Raw genomic sequence first — 12,485 nt, 5'->3', positions numbered from 1 at the left:
AAAGGTAGTTGATGGTTGCTCAAAGGCAGGGGTGAAGACCGGTGACTGTGACAACACCGGTTGGGGGACCAATTGAAAGGTCTGTTGTGGTTGGGCAACCACTTGGGAGGTAGCGGGTCCCGGAAACTGACGTCTTTGCTGACGTTGCTGGGGTTTTGGCTTCTGAGGTTTCCTCTTAGGCTGAGGTCCATCGTCCTGAGAGGGTTTCCTTTTCCTGGACATGCCCCACTTGTGGAGAAGGTTCCTATTCTCCGTGGCGGCTCTGTCAGTTATTTCCTTCACAAGGTCAGAAGGAAACAGGTGCTTTCCCCAGATGTTGGAGGAAATCAGCCTCCGGGGTTCGTGTTTCACGGTGGCACCGGCAAACACGAATTCACGACAGGCTCTTCGAGCCTTTATGAAGTGGTACAAGTCCTTCATTACTGTCAGTAAGTGGGATTTGGAGAGTACCATGTAGTGGTCTGGTACTCTAGTGTCACAGGCCATAACTTCCAGTTGGACTTGATGAGAAAGAGATGCCGCAAGCCTCTCCTTCGTGTCTTGTTCCCGGCGAAGGAGGTGATCGTTGAGCTTAGGGAGGTCTTCATTAAACTGACGTCCGGCGACGTCAGGATCGAGCCTTCCCACGACGAAAGTATGCTGAACATCTTTCCAGTGTCGAGCGTCAGGGGGGGTCACGATGGAGAAGGGTCTGCACTCCTCCAGTGCAGGGCAGGGTTTCCCTTCTTCCGCCGCTTTAAGGCATGCAGCTAAGGCCTTTTCCAAGAATGGAAGAACCGCAGTGTCAGGTGCAACGTACGTAGGGTGCTTCTTGCTCAAAGCCGGAAGCTTAGAGCAGGTAAAGCCTCTACTCTTAAATGCGGAGGCTAGCATAGCCTGGGCCTTTGTGAGATCGAACACTATCTCTTCTTTAGGTTCGGTCTCTTCCTTCGAGGCAGGTTCGGAACGAAGCCGGACGTAACAGTCCGGGTAGGCCTCAAAGCTTGGGAAGAACTCCACATCTTCCAAAGGGACCGTGCCGATCTTATCACTGACAAAGATCCTGCCGGTCGCAATAACCATATGCTCTGCATACCTCCACGGGTTGGCATGAGAGCAAGCGGGGAGATCCTTGACCGAAATCTTCTTCGGCTCTCTGGATCCAATCATCGACCTGATGGACTCCTGGTTCTCCTTCAGCCTGTCGTCCATGACGGCTCTAATCAGCCGGATCAGTTCTTGAGTAGAAGAAGAAGGATCCGGAGTCGAGGAGGTAGACGGAATGGACATTTCCGTCGGTGTAGGAGTAGGAGGAGGGATGGACGAGGGAGCAGCTCCTAGCTCCGACTCGGTGTACTCCACCTTGTCTTCGTCCTCTTCGGCTCCTTGAGCCATAAGCGTCTTCTCCGTGTCTTCCGAGACGTCTGAAATCTGTTCATCATCCTCGGAATCTAAACGACACTCGTGCATGGACTGAGCCATGACCACATCAGGTTCCACCGTAATTTGGACAGTGGGGATCACATCTTTGGGTACCACTGAGTCAGGGGAGGCCTTAGGGAACAATAGTGACCTCAGTTCTTCGGTGGCCAGGTACGGTCCGGTAGCATTTTTCTGAAAGCCACGCACCCACTTGCGCAGCTTTTCACGAGAAATGTCTCTAACCTCCGCTGAAGGAGGGTTATGGAAGGCCTCAACTAGGTGGGCCTGGCAGACCGTACAATCCAGTGGATTCCAAAACTTCAAATCCCCTTTCTTGTCTGCACAAGGGGCGTGAGTCCTGCAAGCCGTATGCCCGTAAAACTGCGGGCGTTTCACAGCGCAGAAGGCGAAATCACACTTCATCTGCTCCTCCTGTGGAAGAAAGAGAAAATGAGTATGGGGGAGTCATAAGAATGGCTCTTAAACTAAGTTAATATTAATCATTAATTTTAACTTAAAGAAGGTGTGATGCATAGAGAATGAAAACAGTAAAGGAGAACATGCTCCATGCATCTCGCCCGGCTGGTTACCGTAAGCTTGGTCCCTGGATAATCCAAATGACCGAGGTCACTGGATATAGTTTCCTAGAATTCCAAGTATTTTGGAATTCCATGGAAAACCAAGGACAAGATTGGGATCGAATTCATTCGGTTCCCAGTTAAGGGCCAGAAGGCCTCATTTAAAAGGTAACTGCTTCTGGCAACCAGCCGCGCTAAGATGCACATAGCATGCTGGAATTAGAAGAATGCAAAGAGACAGCATGATCACTAATAGAGCAGTACTAGGTACTGATCTTAATAGCAGAAGCAGCTTATCTGTTTGCGATATAGGGCTATCATAGTCTTATGATAGCTACAGTAAGGGGGTGCAAGTATTCTTGACGCCTCCGGGGCATCCGGCAAGCCGCCGGCATGCCGGAGCTCGCTCCAGCATAGATTCTGGCATTAGGACAGACAATTTTCAAAAGTCAGTTAAATACCAGGATGGCGGCCGCCGGCACAACGGCAGCACGCCGGCAGGGAGCGGCGGCTCCGGCAGTCGTAGGATGCCAGGTTGGTGACTGGGATAAGGATGGTAAAGGCTGTATCGGGTTGCCGGCAGTATATGCCGGCACTCCGGCGATCGACCGGCAAGCGGACGACTAGATAGGAGTAGGAGAGCCGCCGGTAGTAGCCGGCGGCAGCCGGCAGTCCCTCGGTACACGAGGGGCTGGCGGCAAGGTTAGGGAGAGTCACCAAGTAGGAGGCAGGTATTGCCGACAGTAGAGGCGGCAAGAGACCGGCACCCGGATAGGGAGAGAGACAGGAGGGAGGGGGGAAGGGATGTAGGAAGTACCATCAGGGTTCCAGACATCCCTCCCCCTCCCTGAGGGGGTGTACCCATGATAGAGGCAGGCTCTAACATCCATGAGCAGGGGTCACTAGGGACCGGGAGCAAGGTAGCCCAAGGGAGGGCTAGGGAACACCCAAAGAGGGGGGGGGGGGGAGACTCCCATATGCAGAACTATACTAGTAACTAACCTTATAGGACACTATGAAGGTATATGTACCAGAGCGGACTGCACAAGGAAGCTCGGGTAGCCCTACTCTTCCACCCTAAGGAGGAGTTGTAGGACAGGGGACAGATGAGTATAAACTAACCTAAGCATAGGCTAGGCTATACAAGAGATAGGTGGGGAGGGAGAAGAGAGAAGTCTTCCCAGGAAGGGTTTCTGTACCAGAGTGGCCACTAAGGAAAGGGAGGACACTCCCTAACCTAAGATCAGGCAGATCGGCTAAAACGGTGCAAGAGTACAGTTTCAGCATGGAACAGAGAAACCTTCCTAACCTAACCTAGAACAGGGCTAAGAGTCCTGAACTAGGAAAGGAAGAAGACATATCGCTATCGCAGGAAAGTCATAGACTATCCTAGCCATAGAGGTAGGCTAGCCTAACCTCACTCTCGTACGCAGCCCTAAAGGGGGTTCATTCCTTTAGGGAGGACAGAGAGGCGATATATACTCTATTAGACAATTAATCCCTTTACTCAGAAAAGGAATCAAGGCTAAATAGAGGGAATGCCAAGGCAGGGGATGAAGGAAGCATATAGGGGTCCTAATATTAGGTTAGGCTAGAAAGAGTCACTGACTAGCCTATCCCCTATATGGTCCCTGAAGGCGAAAACATTTGCATCACTGTCAAAAGTATTGTAAAATAATAATGCCACTATCTTCATAACTTAGTCCAGGATCACTAATAAATCATGCATGAACACTTGTATGTAGGCTCCTGGCCTGGGGGCTATAGTAGCCGACTGGTATGAGGTCAATCGATGACCGATAAAAAGCGTCTAAACACGATATAAAAGTTCCTAGCTATGAAGACTAAATAAACTAATGTATTCGATTAGTATATAATGCCGGAAACGTTGTTGTGGCTAACTAAATAAGACATGCATAACAACAACGACGCCATAAAATGGCGGGTCCGGTAGAGGCACAGCTCTGCCACAAAACAGCAATTATTTCGAAAAGTAATATTTACTTTACGGCCAGAGCTTAATTAAACAATACTGGAACCTTGTACTCAACTTTCCAGAAGAAGGCGAGGCTGAAGGTAACGACATAGCGAAGATGCAAAACGATAAAGTTAACACAGGGAAAATCCGTCTAAGTAGGGCAGCTACTAAACAAAGGATGAAGACGGGCGTGACGTCATTAGAGCAATGGCGTCCGTTTGTTTACGTCTCGAGTATCAGTAGTAGCCACGAGTGAGATTAGCTGTGGAACGGCTCCCAACTATTCTCAGTCCTTACACACCGAAGCATTAACTCTGTTCGGGGTGAAGATAGCTATGTGGCGCGTTCAGACATGCGCGTCCCCTGTTGTATTACGATGTCTTAAAGGGAAACCTTTGAGATACTCGCTCCAGAAGTTAGAATTCTGTGATAACCTGTGGTTAAATTCTCTGGGAATATCTTAGTAGTCTTATACCCAAGGAAGCTACCAAAAAGGAACCTTCCATCAGGACGCCATGGCTTGAGCCCAAAAACTTATTTTGCGGAGTGAGCAATGAGGAACCAGGAAGTTGCAGGAACCCGGAACCAGGACGTGAAGCCGACGTGTCTCTCGACAAAAGTTATCCACAAAGTAGATGCAAAATGATTTTCTAGTAACAAAGAAATTTTACATCTAGAACATTTCCTACTTCATTGCAAATTAATAACATCCATAACTTGTACTAGGAAAATGAAAATAGCCTCGTTAATGACATTCTCTTATTCTTACAAATAATCAAGAAATCAACAGCAAATTAAAAAATAATAATAATAATAATCTGAAGCTTCCGAAAAGTACATTAAAGATGAGCGGGACCTTGGTCCGGGTAAGTCTCCTTGCAGGCTGCAACAAGCAACAAGGATCAACGGGGAGGATAGGCGCCCTAACACGAGGGCACAGCACCTTGGCAATAACTTTTGTGCTGCAATTCACGAACCTTCACTCTGATAATAAAGTCTTCTCCGTCCAGATACCTAAAAACTCTACACGTGACAAAGTAGTTAACTGATGGTCTACCTTAGCTTCGTCAATCTAAGGTCATCTACACTCTTAAGCTCTATTTCGAATCCGTCCTATTGACCCCGGTGGGATGATGGACAAACATTTACGTTAACATAGACAAAGGCAATGGAAAGGAGCAGTGATATATTCAAGTAAAGTTGAATGGGGATCTTCACCTTCAAAGCATCCAGTTAAAAAAGCATACACTCTCTTATACCAACTTACCTATACCTACAGTAGGTTACTCTCTTCAACATCTCGGGTACAACTAACCCACACTAAATTCATGGTTGGTGTAGAGGAAAATCTTCAATTAATGGGGTAAAGATACCAATGTCTACAATCTATTCTTATTTCTTTATTTCAGCAAAGAAGAGAACTAGAGTAACTCAATAATGATTTTTTCAGATGGCAAAATTAATAAATGAAATCTTAACCACAATTTACAACACAAAGCATTGAAATTAATGAACTGTATGAACACGTGGGATTAACCCTCAAATGGAATTGATAAAATTAAAATCTTATGATAAATAACTTCTGCGGTAGGCTACTGGGAGGTCCAAACACATGGTCAGTGACATAGAACAGTTATCAACACATAAAACACAATTACATTAAATTCCACGCACACAGCCCGAAAAATGTAATGCCAGAACATTTCCTAAACCTAACTTAGAAACAAATGCAAACATATCTAAAGGGGGAATGGCCATTAGTTAACTCACAAGATTTTTTATCCTGGCCGCTCGTGTCCAGAGAATGGCGGTCTTGAGTTCTACCTCATTAGGCCTACTACAGTGGTTTAGTAGAGTCAATTCAATTGCCCCTTCCAACTCGCTCCTAGCCTTGATCAGAGATTCTTACAGGACTTGCTGCTTCTCCTCAATATCTGTGACCTCACAAGAATTTTACTAAACCCTGCCCTTCCTAGAATCCGGGTCCGTTTATGTACAAGGGGTCAGGCTAGTGGAAGCGAGTGGGAGCATGAAGTTGACTCAGTATGCAATTGACCCACCTGACAGTAGTGTGTAGTGTGGCCTGGAACTTTGTGAGGTCGGTCGAGTTCAGGTCGGCAGCGTCCGGCTCCCTTCACTCAACAACAGCGCATCTCTATGCTTAGGCCAGTGGCCTTGAGATGCCATCTCTAATTTAGGATAGGCTTGAAACACTTGTGGTTTATGAGTTTTAAGCAATACGCTTATTAAGAGTACAAGGAGAAATCTTGCAACTCGAGGCAAAACATCTGGCATACAAAATAAAAAATAAAACTAAAAGGTAATCAGCAAATCAGGCTTACGTGTGTGTGGACAAACATACCTCCTAAATTAGCAGCCTTGAGTTGTAGTAGAGAAAAATTTAAAATAGCTAAATACTCAAGGTAAAATAATGAATACAAAAATATTTAACTTAAGACACTCACTTAAGGAAAAATCATCACTCACATTTTCCCTGCCGTGACATCACGAACAATAACGTCTACAGAAAATAAACTGTGAAGAAGAAGAATAGTGAAGGAAATTCTTCACATGGTCAACACATTGAATGTTTCACGAGGAACGACCGAAAAGGTAGATAAAGATGAAAATTAATGGGAAAATGAAATAAACTATTAGAAGAGAACATAAATATAGATAGTTGAGAGATGCCAAATAAATTGTAACTCAGGATAACATCCGCTATAGTCTTGTAGCTGACGGCTTTCTTGTAATACAAGCTCATCATGTGACTGGGTGTTTTCTTATAACACAAGGTAGGCATGTGACTCAGGGTTTTTATTTTTTTTATTTTTTGCAGCACAAGATAGGCTTAGCCATATGTTTGGGTATTACCTTGTAAAGCAAGATAGTCGTGTGACTGTTATATGTACGTTAAATTTATGTATATAGTATTACAAAACTTGTGATAAAGGCATATTTTTTTCATGTACGATGTAATATAAAACTATTAATATGTTCAAGTGGGTTGATGTAAAAATAAGACAATTTATTGGGCTAAGAGTTCTAGATACTGCTTGGGAGCTATCTCTCTGGCGGGCGTGAGTTATACCTCTCGTCCGTCAGGAACATTAAGGAGTATTGGTCCCTTGTATATAAAGGACAGGTGACGAGCGAGAAGAGCAAATAAATTAGACTAACATAGCTGGTGTTTGGAGACATTTCTCATACATAAGCAAGCACTCCCTAATATCATCACAACTATTTTCAACTTTACCGAAATAAAAAATGAGGGCATGAAAATAAAAAAATCTCATGCTTATCAACATCTTGAATTCTCTAAATGCTTGAGTAAGGAGGTACATGTTTATCTAAACTAATGAAAATGCCCATCCTCAGGTATCTTGTGTATATGTTCCTGATTGTGTTCAGACACTGCCCCACTCTCAGTACTTTGAATGACTACTGGGGCAGGTTTCACCTTCAATACCCGGTAGCCTAGAAACCCAAATATGCTGGCTCTAGTTTGTGTTTCCTTGCTGATAAGTTTGGTCGAAGACCAGCTGCCACATTCTTTATAGTCTTTTTTTGGGCTCAGCCATGTCATCCTGATGGAAGGTTCCCTTAGGCAGTTTTCTAAGGGATATTTAGCTACAGCGATAGGTCTCCAGAATTCTAACTCCTGGCGTGAGTATCCTTAAGAAAAATTTTAAGGATATTGCATAATATCAGGGGACGTATTTCTTGATACGACACATAGCAATCTTCACCCCAAATAGAGTTTTCGCTCTGAGGGGGAAGAGTGGCGAAAATGAAGGGGAGCTGTCATCAAGGTTACCCAGTGGATCCCCTTCCCATACTAATACAGCGCCACGCATGGCAACCCATTCCTTTTTTAGTAGCGAATTAAGCACGGTGTATCTCCCGCTTGCTCACGATGTTTTGTTACTAATTATTGGATTTATCATGCATTCTCCAGCATCTTCATCCTCTGGAAAGTTGAGTATTTAATCTTTCCTGTGTATAATTTTTACCTCCCTTCTCACACTTAAATTAGTATAATTTAGATGTGCTTATCGGAGCATAGCCGTTTACTGGAGGCACCATTTTGAACGCTGTCGTACGCCATATATGCTTTATTTAGTCAGTAGTAAGACGTTCCCGGTATTTAGCTTTAATGAATTATAGCTATTTAGGCAAATTATACTAGTGGAGATAAGATCATGCACGTATATTTCCTCTTCTGTGTAATGTGTCGATCGCATACGATAGGGTCTCGGCGACGTAGCGTAGCCGAGATCCCGACTCGCGCTGGGCTAGCCTAATTCGTTTTAGTTTACTTTCGTACGTTATCCCTGTTAACCCTCTTGTATCGTTTTATCAATTCAGTCGGAGATAGTATGTCTCCTAGAGTTACTTATATAATTCGATACTCGTCTCTTTTAGAGATTTAAGGGTAAACCCTTCCTTCCCTCTGAGTGCCACTATTAGGTGACAACCCTATCTTGGTCTTGTCATAGAGTAGTGTACTCCAGCTTGACTAGGCTAGTGTTTCTGTTTTCCCTCTTTGCCGGTGAGTATCCCGGCTTTGAATTATGACAGTAACTCAGAGTATTCAGTCTTGTTGTCGGCAACTCTACTGCTGGGGGACTAGACATTCCCCTGCCGGTTCTCAGTTGCAGGCACAGGAAGCCCGGCTTCCCTAGCCCACTACCGAAAGTGGTGGTACGATTGCCACCACCTTCTCCCTTGTGGTCTAGAAGACATGTCTTCTATCCGGTAAGGTGTTAGGCTGAGAAATCGTTATAGCTCTGCCACCCTAGACGGCGCTGGTATAGAAACTATGTTTCTGTGTTTGTGACCGATAGTGGAAGGCAGATTTCTTTCGACACAAAATATAAGACCCTTTTCCCTGCCCCTTTCTGTCCTTTAGTGATGGCCTAGCCGTCACAATATCTTTGGCCGGTATTATACAATCTTCCCGCTTGTCGGATGGATTACGATGCTGGCCAGGCTCCTACAAAGGCGGCTGGATTGCCGATTCGACCTTCCCCCTAACGGAAGCAAGGCTCCTGGAAAGGTTATGCTGGCCATGACGGCTGCCGGTGGGAGACCCTTATAACTTTGAGTATTCTTCAGTTCTCTCTTGGACTGCCATCCACAAACCCTGGACACGGCAGAGCAGCTGGCAACAGATACTGTGGCTGGATGGAAGCTAGAATGATTACATTCCCCCCTTCCATTTGAATCCTCTTTCTGGAAGAAGGCAGTAGGGACAGGTCCCTACAACCCTAGTTATTGTACAAAACTATAGTAATACGGTACCCCTTATCGCCATGGTTTCTCTCTCTCTGTCGGCTAGTGCTGTCAGGTACTAGCCTAGCTGGCAACAAGCCGGCAGAACTACAGTATATGATTATACAGTACGCAGTATTTCTGCAGTATAGTACATACTGTAGTTAGAAAACTATAAGTATACAATATACAGAAGTATATTTTCCAACATACTCTGTGTGTCCTTTCACAGTCCATTGTTGAGACCGCTAAAATAATGCTGAAGTGAAGTATTCTTTCAATATCCTGATGTGCCATTGGTCATCAGAACATAATTTCTTTACCCTACAATATCAATATTCCATTGTGGAAGGGTTAGTGCTAGTATACACTAACTATAGCTCTAGAATCTAGGGTTCTTCCACCCTAGATTTCCTTAATAAGGATATTCTAAATACAGTGGAACCCCTACACACGAACGTATCTACATCCAAATTTTCCAACACCCGAAGAAAAATTCGGGCAATTTTTCGACTCTACACCCGAATTTTATTTTGACACAGGAAGTAAGCAATTTTCGTCGTACCGGTTGTATCCGAATTTTTTTACACGCGAAGTACAATTCGAACACGTTCCTACTCTACACCTGAATTTTTTTTCGACACCCGAAGTAAACAATACCCGTACGCATAGATGGCACTCATAGCGCCGGATGTATTTTTTATTTCCGCCGATAGAAGGCAGCATTTCTACCTCGGAGGGACCATCAATTAGCGTGGCTTGGGTCATTCCTCTGTTCTCGTCGGCTTCGTGTGGTTCTGCCCTGTGCGTTCTGCTATTAACTGTATTTTAATCGTGATTTTTTACGTACATCCTTTTACGGTTTTTTTACGTAAAGCATGGGTCCTAAAAGGCTTAGTTTCGCAAGTGGTAGTGGTAGTTGTGAGAAAAGGAAGAAGGAAATGCTTTCTTTAGAAGTAAAGCAAGAAATTATTGAAAAGCATGAGTGAACTTGCAAAAGAATATGGCCGAAATATGTCGACGATCTTGACAATATTGAAACAGAAAGAAGCCATTAAATCAGTGAAACCTTCTAAGGGGATCACTATCATTTCAAAACATCGTAGCCCTGTCATAGAAGAGATGGAACGACTTCTGCTAATCTGGACCAAGGACAGAGAGATTGTTGGTGACACCATCACCGAAACTATCATCTGCGAGAAGGCGCACACCATCTTCACTGACTTGAAGGAGGCGAGCTCTGGGGGTGATGCTGGGGAGAGTTCAACCGAACCTTCCTCAGACGATTTCAAGGCATCTCGTGGCTGGTTTGAAAAATTTAAGAAACGGTCTGGGATTCATTCAGTTGTTCATCACGGAGAGGCTGCTAGTGCGGACACAAAGGCTGCAGCTGACTTTGTGAAGAGCTTTGAAAGGACCGTGCAGGAAGAAGGCTACGTAGAGCAGCAGGTGTTCAATTGTGATGAATCCGGGCTGTTTTGGAAGAAGATTCCCAGTCGAACCTACATCACCACCGAAGAGAAGAAATTGCCTGGGCATAAGCCAATGAAGGATCGGTTGACTCTTGCCCTATGTGCCAACGCTAACGAGGACTTTAAAGTCAAGCCCTTACTGGTTTACCATTCAGAGAACCCTAGGGCCTTTAGGGCACAGAATGTGGATAAGGACCAGCTTCATGCTTTCTGGCGATCCAATTCGAAGGCCTGGGTCACTAGGCAGTTCTTTGTCCAATAGGTTAACCAAGTTTTTGATCCTTCTGTGAAGAAGGATGCACCTGCTCACCCTCCCAGACTTGAAGATGATATCTTCGAAGAATTCAAGTTCATAAAGGTCCTGTATCTTCCACCGAATACCACCTCTATCCTCCAGCCCATGGACCAGCAAGTCATCTCGAACTTCAAGAAGCTCTACACCAAGCACCTATTCAAGCAGTGCTTTAATGTCACGCAAAGCACCAACTTAACTTTGCGTGAATTTTGGAAAAGCCACTTTAACATCGTGCACTGCTTGAAGATCATAGATCAGGCTTGGGTGGGATTAACTCGACGAACCCTCAATTCTGCCTGGAAAAAGCTGTGGCCTGATGCAGTTTCTCCCCGAGATTTTGAGGGTTTTGACCCCGAACCTGATCCCGTGGTGGATGCAGCGGAAGACGCAGAGGAAATCGTCTCCCTTGGCAAGTCCATGGGTCTGGAGGTCGACGCAGATGACATCACAGAACTCGTCGCCGAACGTCACGACGAACTTACTACAGAGAAGCTCAAGGAACTCCATGCTATGTCTGAACACATGAGTGATGACGAGGAAGGGATCGAGGAGGTAGAACATGTGTTAGGTTCGGCGTAAATAAAAGAGATGTTAGGAAAATATCAAGACGTGGTCGACTTCATCGACAAATACCATAAAATAAAATTGCAGGTTTGTTATGTAGTTGCGCAGTTCGATGATGTTTGCCTAACTCATTTTCGAAACATTCTGAAAAGCCGTACCAAGGAACTTTCTATCGATAGCTTCTTTAAAAAAACTACGAAGCGAACTGATGATGAAGAGGAAGGAAGTGGTTCAAAGAAAACGGCAAAGAGTGAAGAGAAAAAAATTCAATCAATTTTAAGTGTAGAGAGTGAAAGTGATTAAAATTAATCATCAAAAAGAAAAAAAGAGAATGTAAAAAAAAATATGAAATATAAAAATAAAAAAAAATAAATAAGCTAAGTTAGGTTAAAGTTCACTTAGTGTAAGCTAGAATAAGTTACGGTAGTGTACGTTTATTGTAGTCACCCTCTCTACCTCCTCGCCGCCCGTTCGTCTCCTCTCTGCGTAGCAAGACCGACACCTGCGCTGGACTTTCTAAGGTAAAGTGACGCTAAAAACCCGTTTCTTATTTATTATTTCTTGATAATTATTCTTTTTTACATGTCTATTATCTAATTTAGAGTACATATTGTCATGTGTAATTATGTGTAGTAATTTATTAAGGAGTTATCATAGGTTTTTGGGCTCAACCACAGATTAATCCTATTTCAATGTATTCTTATGGAAAAATTCGTTTCTACATCTAAACATTTTCTACACCCGAAGTCGGTTGTGGAACGGATTAAATTCGTATGTAGAGGTACCACTGTATTAATATTGAGATAGGTCACAGCAACTGCCTGGACAGGAGACACGGGTATATGTCTTTCCTATTTTCTTTCTAGCTTACTATCCTAAGCTATAATGATAATAGTATGTGCTAAATTCATGCATGAATTTAA

This window comes from Palaemon carinicauda, chromosome 8 (assembly GCF_036898095.1).
Source record: "Palaemon carinicauda isolate YSFRI2023 chromosome 8, ASM3689809v2, whole genome shotgun sequence".
In the NCBI taxonomy this organism is placed as follows: Eukaryota; Metazoa; Arthropoda; class Malacostraca; order Decapoda; family Palaemonidae; genus Palaemon; species Palaemon carinicauda.
The sequence above is the reverse complement of the archived record's forward strand: the minus strand, read 5'-3'. Positions refer to the sequence as shown.